Source organism: Berghia stephanieae, chromosome 3, assembly GCF_034508935.2.
Source record: "Berghia stephanieae isolate SIO BIC M18660-M18661 chromosome 3, UCSD_Bste_1.3, whole genome shotgun sequence".
NCBI lineage: Eukaryota > Metazoa > Mollusca > Gastropoda > Nudibranchia > Aeolidiidae > Berghia > Berghia stephanieae.
This window is the reverse complement of record NC_088362.1, coordinates 45,713,938-45,725,982: the sequence shown is the minus strand read 5'-3', so window position 1 is coordinate 45,725,982 and position 12,045 is coordinate 45,713,938. Positions and strand designations below refer to the sequence as shown.

The window sequence follows — 12,045 nt, the reverse complement described above, 5'->3', positions numbered from 1 at the left end:
AGGAAGCTCAACCAAAGCCATTAATTTACAACCGTGTGTGCTATGTTGATTTTTAGATTTGTAAATTCGTCCTTAAGAAAATAATTTATATACTTTTTAATGTTGAGCGTTTATATGGAGCAATATCCATAAACCTGTTTAAAGCGCATAACAAGAAGGTCGCTATTGTTATTATTATTATTATTATTATTATTATTATTATTATTATTATTATTATTATTATTATTATTATTATTACTATTTTTTATTATTATTATTATTATTATTATTATTATTATTATTATTATTATTATTATTATTATATTATATTACTAGTATTATTATTATTATTATTATTATTATTATTATTATTATTATTATTATTATTATTATTATTATTATTATTATTATCATTATTATTATTATTATTATCATCATCATCATCATCATCATCATCATCATTACTATCAGTATTATTATCATCATTATTACTACTATTTTAATTACTTTTTTCCCCTATTACTAGAGCTGTAACCTAACAATAATTGCCTATTTAGACAATAAATATTTTTATTATTATCATTATTATTATTATTATTATTATTATTATTATTATTTATTATTATTATTAGCCAACATCAACACTTAACATGTAGGACGTGACATGTCGCCTGTTAGACGATATTACTTTTTTTTTCCCACAGAGACAGCATTGTTATCGGCAAGGTACTTATTTTACACCTGAGTGCGATTAGAGATTTTTAGTAAGGACTCTTTTACAAGGACTCAACTATGCACCGCTCAGAACGGAACTTGAACCCTGGACCTTCTGGTCCGAAGGCGAGGCTAGTGAGTGTCATATCACAAGACCACATAGCCGCACAAATAACAAGATTTAATAATTTGCTTAGAGATGTGATCAATCTTACTTTCCTTATTGTTAAAATTAAGATGATTAATGCGTAGATAGTTGTTGTTTTGTTTGTTTTACATCAAAGCTTGAGCATGGGTTTTTATTTTTAAAAAGCCAAAGTGATCTGTAAAGTTTAAAAGCTTGAGTTGAAACATGTATTCATCAGGGACCACTAAGCCGTTAACTCACTCAACCCTAACACCGACTATAGTGAATGAGATTAGCGGAAGAGAAGCACGAGAAGCGAGGACGAGAGACGCATGTGCACAACCAACATGACGTTCTCTCTCTAATAACTTTTCCGCCGGTGACGTCACAGACTATGGGTGACGTCCAATCAAGGGACGCTACTCTTCCGCTAATCTCATTCCCTATAATATCCGTTCTTTTACCTCATACCTATTTATTACATTTTTCTTAGACAAATTATAGGCGTAGTTTCAAAGCAATTGTTTTTAATTATTACATGTTAATGGTAGTTGAACAAAAATATCTACGTACATGCTTATTTTTAATACCTACATTTTTTTCCAATTTTGAAAAGAAGCAAAAATCTCTAGCATTGAGTGAGTTAAGATTTGAGACATTTTGTAATTTATTTTGCCGTACTCTGGAAAAACTCATATTTGAAAATTTGGCCAGAAAACTCGTCCTTAAATTATCGACCGATTTAAATGACCCATATCTTGGCAAAAACTCTCAAACCTGGGACTGCGCTGAGGCTCATTTAAATCGATCGATATTTGAAGGACGAATTTTCTGGCTAAATTTTCAAATGTGGGTAGTATTGTCCTTCGTGTAAAAAAGTTTTGAATTTCTCTAAAAACGCATTCTTAAATCATATGATGATCAAAGAGTTAAAATGTCATTTGAGACAAACATATTGATTGTGTGATCAATTGTGAGTTTTATCCTTCTGAAAATAAAAAGTGTCTATCATGCTGTCATTAATTTAATTGTCATTTTATGGATAATTCATTATGATAAATTATTAAACGGCATGTTAAAATGATGTCTAAAATATTTATTAGTTTTGTTTTTAAAATGTTGGCACTTCATCATGCTTATTTAATCAGATATGAAGAATAAGGCTACGTGGATCAACAATTAAAAGTCTGGTAATTTGAAACTAATATTATGGGAGGACGCCTAACAGGGAAATTGTCCTTTAGATCAATGGAATTAGGTCTCATACAGTGTGGTATGAGAAAAGTATTTTGACACATATTAAATATTATAAAATGTTTCAAATGATAAAATTATATTTTAAAGACATTTTTCTTACGCATCCATAAATACTAAAATATTGCGAGAAGCTTTGTGAATATGTTATAGAGCGTCCTTTATTATGAAGCAAAAATAAAGCGGAGAGCCCTGCAGCTCAATTGGAAGACCCTTCCCTACAGACGCAAATGGACCTAGGTCTATCCTCCTATCCATCCAACAGTGATTAGGTAGCTGGGTTCGTTGAATCTGGCGGAAAGTAATTTGATTTTGATTATTGTGCCATCCAAAGAGTAGCAAGCAATGGGCATGATCTATATTAACTTTCCATGTGCTCGAGGACATTGGTCACATTGCAAAATGTGCTCAGAGTGACCGACATGTGACACGAGCTTGGACAAACACAGTTGGTTGTTTATAAACAGTAACGTGAATGAAATCGACCTCTCTCCGACCATTGTTATTGTTTTTATACCTCCAAATGGGTGACTAGCTGTCACATGATTTTCTAGATCAGATTATGAACGTTTAAATTTACAAAGAGTTTTCTGTGTTAGTTCTATAGATAGTATGCACTTGGCTAAGGAGCTCACAACATTGCCATCCGGAAATATAACGGACCAACACACAAAACTTTGTGTAACCATGATCGTTTATAGTCAGCTTAATACAGTTTAGTACGAATTACTCATAAACGCGGATGGTAAAAAACAATGACAAAGACCTGAGTGACGTCAACTTTGAACTATCTAGATAGAATGAAGATGACGTCACTCAGGTCTTTGTTATTGCTTTTTGCCATCCGCGATTTTGAGTAATTCTCACAAAACTGTCTTAACCAAACTATAAACTTCAAGATTACACATAGCTTTGTGTGTTGGTCCATTATACTTCCGGATGGCAATGTTGTGAGCATCTAAGTCAAGCGCATACTATTTATTGATCAAGCGGTAGAACAGTGGGTATATATTTTACTTAAACACATACCATCGATAGTAAAACCTGTGTAGTTTGCTGTGTCTACCAATCACTGCCATTGTTTATAGATGTATCGAAGATGATGTCACTCATGTCTTTGTTATTGTTTTTTGCCATCCGCGTTTATGAGCAATGCTTACTGAACTATAAACGTTCATGGATACACACAGTTTTGTGTGTTGGTCCGTTATACTTCCGGATGGCAATGTTATGAGCTTCTTAACCAAGCGTGTATTATCTATATTATGACGATTGTCCGAGAGGCGTGGTTATCTACATGTCTATAGACAGTATGCGCTTGGCTAAGAAGCTCACAACATTGCCATCCGGAAGTATAACGGCCCAACACACAAAACTATGTAACCTTGAACGTGTATAGATAGTATGCGCTTGGCTAAGAAGCTCATAACATTGCCATCCGGAAGTATAACGGACCAACACACACAACTATGTGTAAGTTTAAACGATTATAGTCTGGTTAATACAGTTTCGTGAGAGTTACTCATAAACGCGGATGGCAAAAAACAATAACAAAGGCCTGAGTGACGTCATCTTCGTTCTATCTATAGTTTGGTTAATACAGTTTAGTGAGAATTACTCATAAATGCGGATGGCAAAAGCAATAACAAAGACCAGAGTGACGTCAACTTCATACTATCTATAAGATGATAAGATCAACTGCATCCAATATAATGTAATTGTGTGGGTGGCTGCAGCTACTGTTTTGTATATATATCATTACAGCGTTTTAGTTTTTGGAAAATCTAATTTTATTGTCTAATATCATAATAGCAACTCACATAATAAGGCATAGTCATTGTCTTTTTTTATGTATGAGTTGTGGGGGGGGGGGGGGGGGTTTACATATCGCGCACGCATCCGTATTATTAAAAAGAAGAAAAAAAAGATTTTGATGCCAGTGGTATTGGGAACTTGCTCAAAAATCCAAATGTAGTAGTTCAATTTCTACTAGATCTACTAGATCTATCTTACATTATAAATATCATTTTTGGAAAGAAATAACATCAGATAGGCAAACACTGACCCCGTGACCAATGACAAACTAATCACAGCACACGACAGGGTGTCTGTCAGCATGGAATTAAATATTCATAATACATTATGGCGTCTGGAAGAAGAATCCATTAAAAAATAGATTCCCAGTTTTGTTTACAAACTACTTTTTCGTTTGGGGAAGGGTGTAGGATGGGGGGGGGGGGGGGTATGGACACAATGAGAAGATTATCCTGTTTCGAATTCAGGTTTTAAAAACTCGTTTCATTCTTGTTATTTTCACATGATTGGTTCGCTTTGACTACAGAAAATCTTTTTAACGAATATTCGATACAAACGACCACTGATATAGAATAATATATTATTCTTACACTCTTGTTTTTTGGGGTTTTTTTAAAATTCCGGACGTATCCCCACCGCTGCACGAGCTTGCGAGTAGAACCCCTCAGTTGATTCCTATTTCGCCATCTTTGAATAAAGAAGAATAATAGAGAAGATTATTCTGTTTCAAATTCAGGTTTTAAAAACTCGTTTCAATCTTGTTATTTTCACATGGTTGGTTTGCTTTGACTAAAGAAAATGTTTTAAATGAATATTCGATACAAACGACCATTGATATAGAATTAATAATATATTATTCTTACACTCTTGTTTTTTGTTTTTTTTTTAAATTCCGGACGTGTTCCCAACCGCTGCACGAGCTTGCGAGTAAAACCCCTCAGTCGATTCCTATTTCGTCATCTTTGAATAAAGAAGAATAATATAGAAGAATATACTGTTTCAAATTCAGGTTTTGAAAACTTTTAAAAGCTCGTTTCATTCTTGTTATTTTCACATGATTGGTTCGTTTTGACTACAGAAAATGTTTAAAACGAATTTTCGATACAAACGACCATTGATATAGAATAATATATTATTCTTACATTCTTGTTTGTTTTTGTTTTTTTAAATTCCGGACGTATCCCCACCGCTGCACAAGCTTGCGAGTAGAACCCCTCAGTCGATTCCTATTTCGTCATCTTTGAATAAAGAAGAATAATAGAGAAGAATATCCTGTTTCAAATTCAGGTTTTAAAAACTCGTTTCAATCTTGTTATTTTCACATTGTTGGTTTGCTTTGACTAAAGAAAATGTTTAAAATGAATATTCGATAAAACGTCCATTGATATATAATAATATATGATTTTTATACTCTTGCTTTTTTGGAATTCCGGACGTGTTCCCAACCGATCCACGAGCTTGCGAGTAGAACCCCTCAGTAGGTTCCTATTTCGTCATCTTTGAATAAAAGACATCTTCAAAAACATTTAAATGATAGATAATTCTTTTTAAAGAATCTGATTTTTAGTGAAATTTAACGATTAATAATTCGGCGAAGTCCCGGGTTTGAGAGTTTTTGTCAAGATGAGAGTCATTTAAATCGATCGATATTTGAAGGACGAGTTTTCTGGGCAGATTTTTAAATATAGGGTTTTCCAGAGTATGTCCGACATGTGGACGAGACATGACGCCTATTAGGCAATATCACACTTTGTTTCAGACAAAGACAATGTTGTTAGCGGCTAGGTACTTATTTTATACCTGAGTACGGTGAGAGAATGTAGGTAATGAGCCTTTTCCAGGGACTCAACTATGCGCCACGTAGAGCTGGACTCGAGCCATGGACCTTTCGATCCGAAGGTGTGTGTCATACCACTAGACCACATGCTGCATATTACTATTAAATGGTATGTTTATTATGAAAGACTCGTTCAGCAACGGATTATGTATTTTGAAGTGTTTTTAATAAGAATTTTATTTATATATTGTGTTGGCGCATATATTCTCTTCATGATGATGATGATGATGATGATGATGATGATGATGATGATGATGGTGATGATGATGATAGTATTAATAATCACAATAATAATAATAATAATAATAATAATAATAATAATAATAATAATAATAATAATAATAATAATAATAGCAATAATAATAATCATAATAATAATAAAAATTATTATTATTAAAATAATAATAATAATAATAATAATAATAATAATAATAATAATAATAATAATAATAATAATAATAATAATAAAATAATAATAATAATAATAATAATAATAATAATAATAATAATAATAATAATAATAATAATAATAATAATAATAATAATAATAATAATAATGACCCCAAAACAAAGAAAGCTTAAAGGAGATTCATTATACAGGGCATGGAAAAATCTAAAAATGATTACAGATTCTGTGGAAGATGGGCGAGGGCAACGACCTTTTAAATTTTAAAATTTCTTCGTCGATTCAATATTATCCCAAGTGAAAAGCCTGAGGCATTAGTGGTGGTAGGGTAATGGCATTGATGGTGCTGATGATGATGAAGATGATGGTTGATGATGATGATGATGATGATGACGACGACGACGATGATGATGATGATGATGATGATGATGATGATGATGATGATGAGGATGATGATATATATACTTAATGCAACCATTGAACAAAAATTGACAATGCTGTAGTTGTTGAATTATATACAAGTATCTAGGTACAAACACAATTTTTATTTTTTTTACAAAGGTCTCGCCTATTTAATGGCAAAATGGATAGAATGATCTCTCTCTCTCTCTCTCTCTCTCTCTCTCTCTCTCTCTCTCTCTCTCTCTCTCTCTCTCTTTTTTCTTTTCTTTTTTTTTCTCTTTCTCTCTCTTATCTCTCTTCTATCTTCTCTATCTCTCTCTCTCTCTCTCTCTCTCTCTCTCTCTCTCTCTATATATATATATATATATATATATATATATATATATATTTATATATATATATATATATATATATATATATATATTGTGTGTGTGTGTGTCTGTGTGTGTGTTTTCTCACTATCGCTCGCTCCTTTCGTCTACCTCCATTTGTCCCATCCCTCATTCCCCCCCCTCTCTCTCTCTCTCTCTCTCTCTCTCTCTCTCTCTCTCTCTCTCTCTCTATCTATCTATCTATCTATCTATCTATCTATCTATCTCTCTGTCTTTCACTGTCATCTTGTGTCTCTCTATCTCTCTCCATATCTTTATTCTCCTTCTGTGTGTGTGTCTCTCTCTCTCTCTCCTTCTATCTGCCTGCTCCTCTCTCACTCTCTCTCTCTCTCTCTCTCTCTCTCTCTCCATCTCTATTTCTCGTAACCATAACTGATGAACATTTCGCAAATGGACTGTAAATGAGGCTCAATGGTTTGGAGGTGATGATGAAATGGCCCTGAGTGTCAAACGGTTAAAAAGTCGTGACTTTCATACAATTCAATGAATGCTGAGCGCGGTCATTGGCCGGACAGATGACACAGTTAGTCCCATGTGTATAAATGATGCATTCCTCATAAAAACGAAACATTACAACCATTATCCAACTTGATAGATGTATAACTGAATGTCTTTCTTCAGGCTTGCAGTGATAAATATTAGAGAATACATGGAATGACGTAATTATATTATAGGGTGCGAGAAGCGCTTTACAAGGGGTCCCTGGCCAACAGAAACACTTCACATTTAGGACGGGACATGACGCGATATTACAATTTTTCGGACAGAGAAAACGCTGTTAACGGCCAGATACTCATTTTACACCTGAGTACGGTGAGAGAATGTAAGTAAAGAGCCTTTTCCAAGGACTCAACTATCCGCTCGAAACCGGAACCTTTCGATCCGAAAGCGAGTGTCATACCACAAGACCACATAGCCGCACAACAACAATAATTCAACGGAATGGAAGATTTGATGTAATAACTAAGACGGATAATGTGGACGTTTCGAATTTCCCCTCTGTCTACAAAACACGAGGAATGAAACAATTAAGATTAATGAGATAATTGCGTTGTTAGGACGAATAAACAAAACAACGATGGGACCGAAAATAGATGCTCCTTCGTTGAGGAAAGTGAATTTTGTTTCTTAAACCTCAAAAAAATATTTTTTTTCCTTATTCTAATCATGTTTCCTTTAAGCTCAATTTCCTTCATCTGATTCAATCGGACATAATACCAGACTGAAGAAGCGGGTCACATCAGCAAACTATTGGTGCTTGTAACGTTCATCTCAATAAATGACTTATTTGTACGTTTTTGAAATTGTCCATTTAATAAATGAAGTTTTATCAATCCATCAACTCAGTGAGATCAGGCTAATGACCTTTTTCAATAGAAGCATTTTGATAAATAAGTCATTCAGTTCGACGTCTCCATCTTATTGACTCGTCACAATTAATTAGGCCATGGTCACAATACTGCCGCGCTCTGGAAAAAAAAAACACATAATTAGAAATTTGGCCAGAAAACTCGTCCTTCAAATATCGAGCGATTTAAATGACCCTCGTCTTACCAAAAACTTTTAAACCTGGGACTTTTGCAAAGTCCCAGGCTTGAAAGTTTTTGCTTAGACAAGGATCATTTAAATCGATCGATATTTGAAGCATGAGTTTTCTGGCCAAATTTCGAAGTATGTGTTTTTCAAGAGTACGGCAGAATACCAAATTTGCTTTTCTTTCGCATCTAAACAGTTAATTGCCGTACACTAGAAAAACATGTATTAAAAATTGGCCTTCAAATATCGATCGATTTAAATGACTCTCATCTTGGCAAAAACTCTCTAACCTCGATCAATATTTGAATGACGAGTTTTCTGACCAAATTATTTTTTAATAGATATTTGTCTTTCCAGAGTACGACAGTTAACTGGTTAAAATATTATTTCTTGATGTGAAGTGGACACTTTCAATTTCGTTGACGCACATTCTGCAGGTCTAAAAAGGCACATATTATACAGTGCCAGACAAATAAAAAAAATAATAATAAAAACCATTATTAAAATAACCGGCTTTCAACGACAGGATATCGAAATAAAATAAAAAGATACTGATTCATCTAACGGCTACAGCTGTTCATTCCCGACTGGCAATCTAAACAATGATGTGTATATTTTTACCTTCTTTTGAAATTTGAGACCAATTCTATATTCGACAATTATAGATTTAATTCGCAATAAAGGATCACGTTAAGGATTCATGTTCGATTCTCTAATAATTTATTAATTAGTTAATTAATCGAGACGAAAATACGAGTGTTTTCTCCATTATTTGCAAAATATGAAAATTTAGAATAGGGGAGTAGGTAATGACACTTGATTGAATTCTTAAAGGGTGTATTTGAGACAGTGCCAAGCACAACTACAGTGCATGTTACGATGAAGTGTTAAAATTGCTTATAATATTGAGTCAACAGAGTAAGCGTGGTATACTGTCAACTCTTTTCGGATTTATATAAATTTTATCACATTATTATAGAATAGAGAGTGACAAAAACTGTGCAAAGTGTATGAGACGATGAGGAGAGTTCAAACAGAAAAATACAAGAAGGAAAATTCTTTTTAAAAATCGGTTTGGAAACAAAAAGGGATTAATATTTGTCGAAGAAACAAATAGAAATGGAACGAATGCACCGATATGACATTTTTTAAAATAGAGTGGAACAGCATTGGCAAGGTATTAATATCGGTTAGTTATCACGTGCACCTTAAATTTATCGTTTATCGTTTAAACCCATGATAACGTGGTGCATAGTTGTGATCAATCAATTAATATCCTCGAAATATTCTGATCCTATCAGGGAATTTTTGTAATGTATTTTTTTTCTTCCGTCACAGGATGTTCAAATGTCTTTTGGCCAAAGCTACCTTTGCCGTTTTATTTGATGTTATGCCATGTTATATCAAATCTTATCGTCATATCAGTAATAGGAATTTAAGATGGACCAAGTGTTCTTTAAATGTCCTCAAAACATAAGTAACAATATATTGTACATTACACATTGAATATTATCTGGGGTATAAATATTAAAAAGGGAGAAACATATAAAAGCATAAAAGAATATACAAATAATTTTTTTAACAATATTTTTCCTTATGGGGATGATCTATATTATCTTCTCATGTGCTCGAGGTCATAAGTCACATTGCAAAAAATACGCTCAAAAGGACCAACATAGTAAAAGTGTTCACAGCTTTTGAAATATCTAACATCACGATGGGTCATTTTGTTCAGCATGACACATTATGTTTACAACTTTCATAAACAAATCAGCATGTTTACATTTGTTAAGAAATATCCAATCGTTGGACAGCAACATATCATGTGATTGATGACTCGATTGGACGAAAACCTGAATATAGTTCGCTTCCATTGAAAACGTGTATAAATATTTTGAATTTATCACCGCGCTTCATATACAGCCCTGCCCTCAAGAATTTTCTTTAATAAAAGTTTCTAACCTTTCCTTGTGACGCAGATGAAAATTTATATATTAGCATCATCGGTGCACATATTTCTACATAGTTATTACTAAGACGAACGTTATCTACGCTTCTTATTTCTCGTCCATCAACGCTAAAGATTAACGTTGAACAGACTTTTAGGTGATAATAAAAATGTTTATCATTATAATAACTCGAAATTTGCGTCACCTCAACGATGACAATAACATTATAGTAAATATAATCTTACCTTGGTGGTGAAAAAATCATTCAAGTAATCCCAGGAAAAAATACTTGTTATTTAGTCAATCTTTTTTACCCCTTCTCACTTTGATAAATTACCGTAGTAGTAGTAATAATAATAATATTATAGTCACATAATATTTGCCTGTAATAGTGCATTAAAACCAGCAGGTCACACTAAAACTTTGTAAATTATATCCATCTATAATTTGACCACGAAGTGGACAACCGAGGATCTTACGTATTCTACAGGCACCAGCTCTTGTCTGTCTATTTCTTCACACCTGTTTTGTGGCGTGCTGATCGCGTTGACTCCACTCACGATACACCACGCATCTCCCACCCCAACCGCTCACTCCTGGAACCAGCCATTCTCGTGCCTCTAATACGATATTCTTGGCAGCCAGTTTACTTTGCTCATTATCTCGTATTCGAGTTTTGTTGTGATAAAAGAATGCTGCAAAATAAAAAAGTAGACGTTAAAAGTTATAGACGTAACGAAATTGACGTCACTCAGCGCTTTGTCATTGTGTTTAGCCAGAAAATGTTTTAAGTAGGTCTCACTAAATTGTATTTATCATACTATAGATAGTTCGAAGTTGACGTCACTCAGGTCTTTGTTATTGGTTGTTTTTTTCCGCGTTTATGAGTAATTCTCACTAAACTGTATTAACCTGACTATAAACGATCATGGTTACACAAAGTTTTGTGTGTTGATCCATTATACTTCCGGATGGCAATGTTGTGAGCTCCTTAGACAAGCGCATACCATCTTTAGATAGAACTCGGGTCTTTGTTACTGTTTTTTGCTTTCCACGTTAATGACTAATTCTCACTTAACTGTATTATCCAGACTATAAAAGTTTATGGTTACACAGAGTTTTTTGTGTGTTGGTCCGTTATACTTCCGGATGGCAATGTTGTGAGCTTCTTAACCAAGCGCATACTATTTATAAATGTTGAAGGCTGCACTTAATTTTGTGTTTTGGTACGTTATATCCGGATGGCGGATGTTGACTTTTTTTTTTTTAAACGGCAATGGAATTCACGAGTTATATTTATTTTTGCACCGTAAAACGTAGGGTAAAAATTACTTGCCAACCTTTAAATACGGTGTTGGTATAATAATAATCTTGTAAAAGATAATCAATGTCTCCCATATTTAACATAGATAAACACATCTGCAGATATATAGATAGATTTCATCCTTCCCCACACTTATCTATTAATGTACATTTTATCATATTTGTTTAATAACTTCTCAATCTGAGGGATGGGGGGTTTGTCGCACATTTTGGGGCTGGTCTTGGTCACCGCAACTGGCCTTAGTCACCCTATTCGTAGCCATCGTTAACTTATAGCCTGACTCCGTGGCCTTCGTAAAGTTATGGCCTGA

The 12,045-nt window shown here is 33.6% G+C and overlaps 1 protein-coding gene across 1 annotated transcript in view; it reads right to left on the bottom strand.

Moving 5' to 3' along the window:
• LOC144967839 (noelin-3-like) overlaps positions 1-10,965 on the bottom strand; it is a 94,246-nt gene extending 83,281 nt beyond the window's left edge. Inside the window, exon 1 of the mRNA XM_078905521.1 lies at positions 10,657-10,965. The gene's annotated coding sequence lies outside the window, so the exon portion shown is untranslated. The remainder of the gene's footprint in view (positions 1-10,656) is intronic.
• Positions 10,966-12,045: the final 1,080 nt, after the last annotated feature.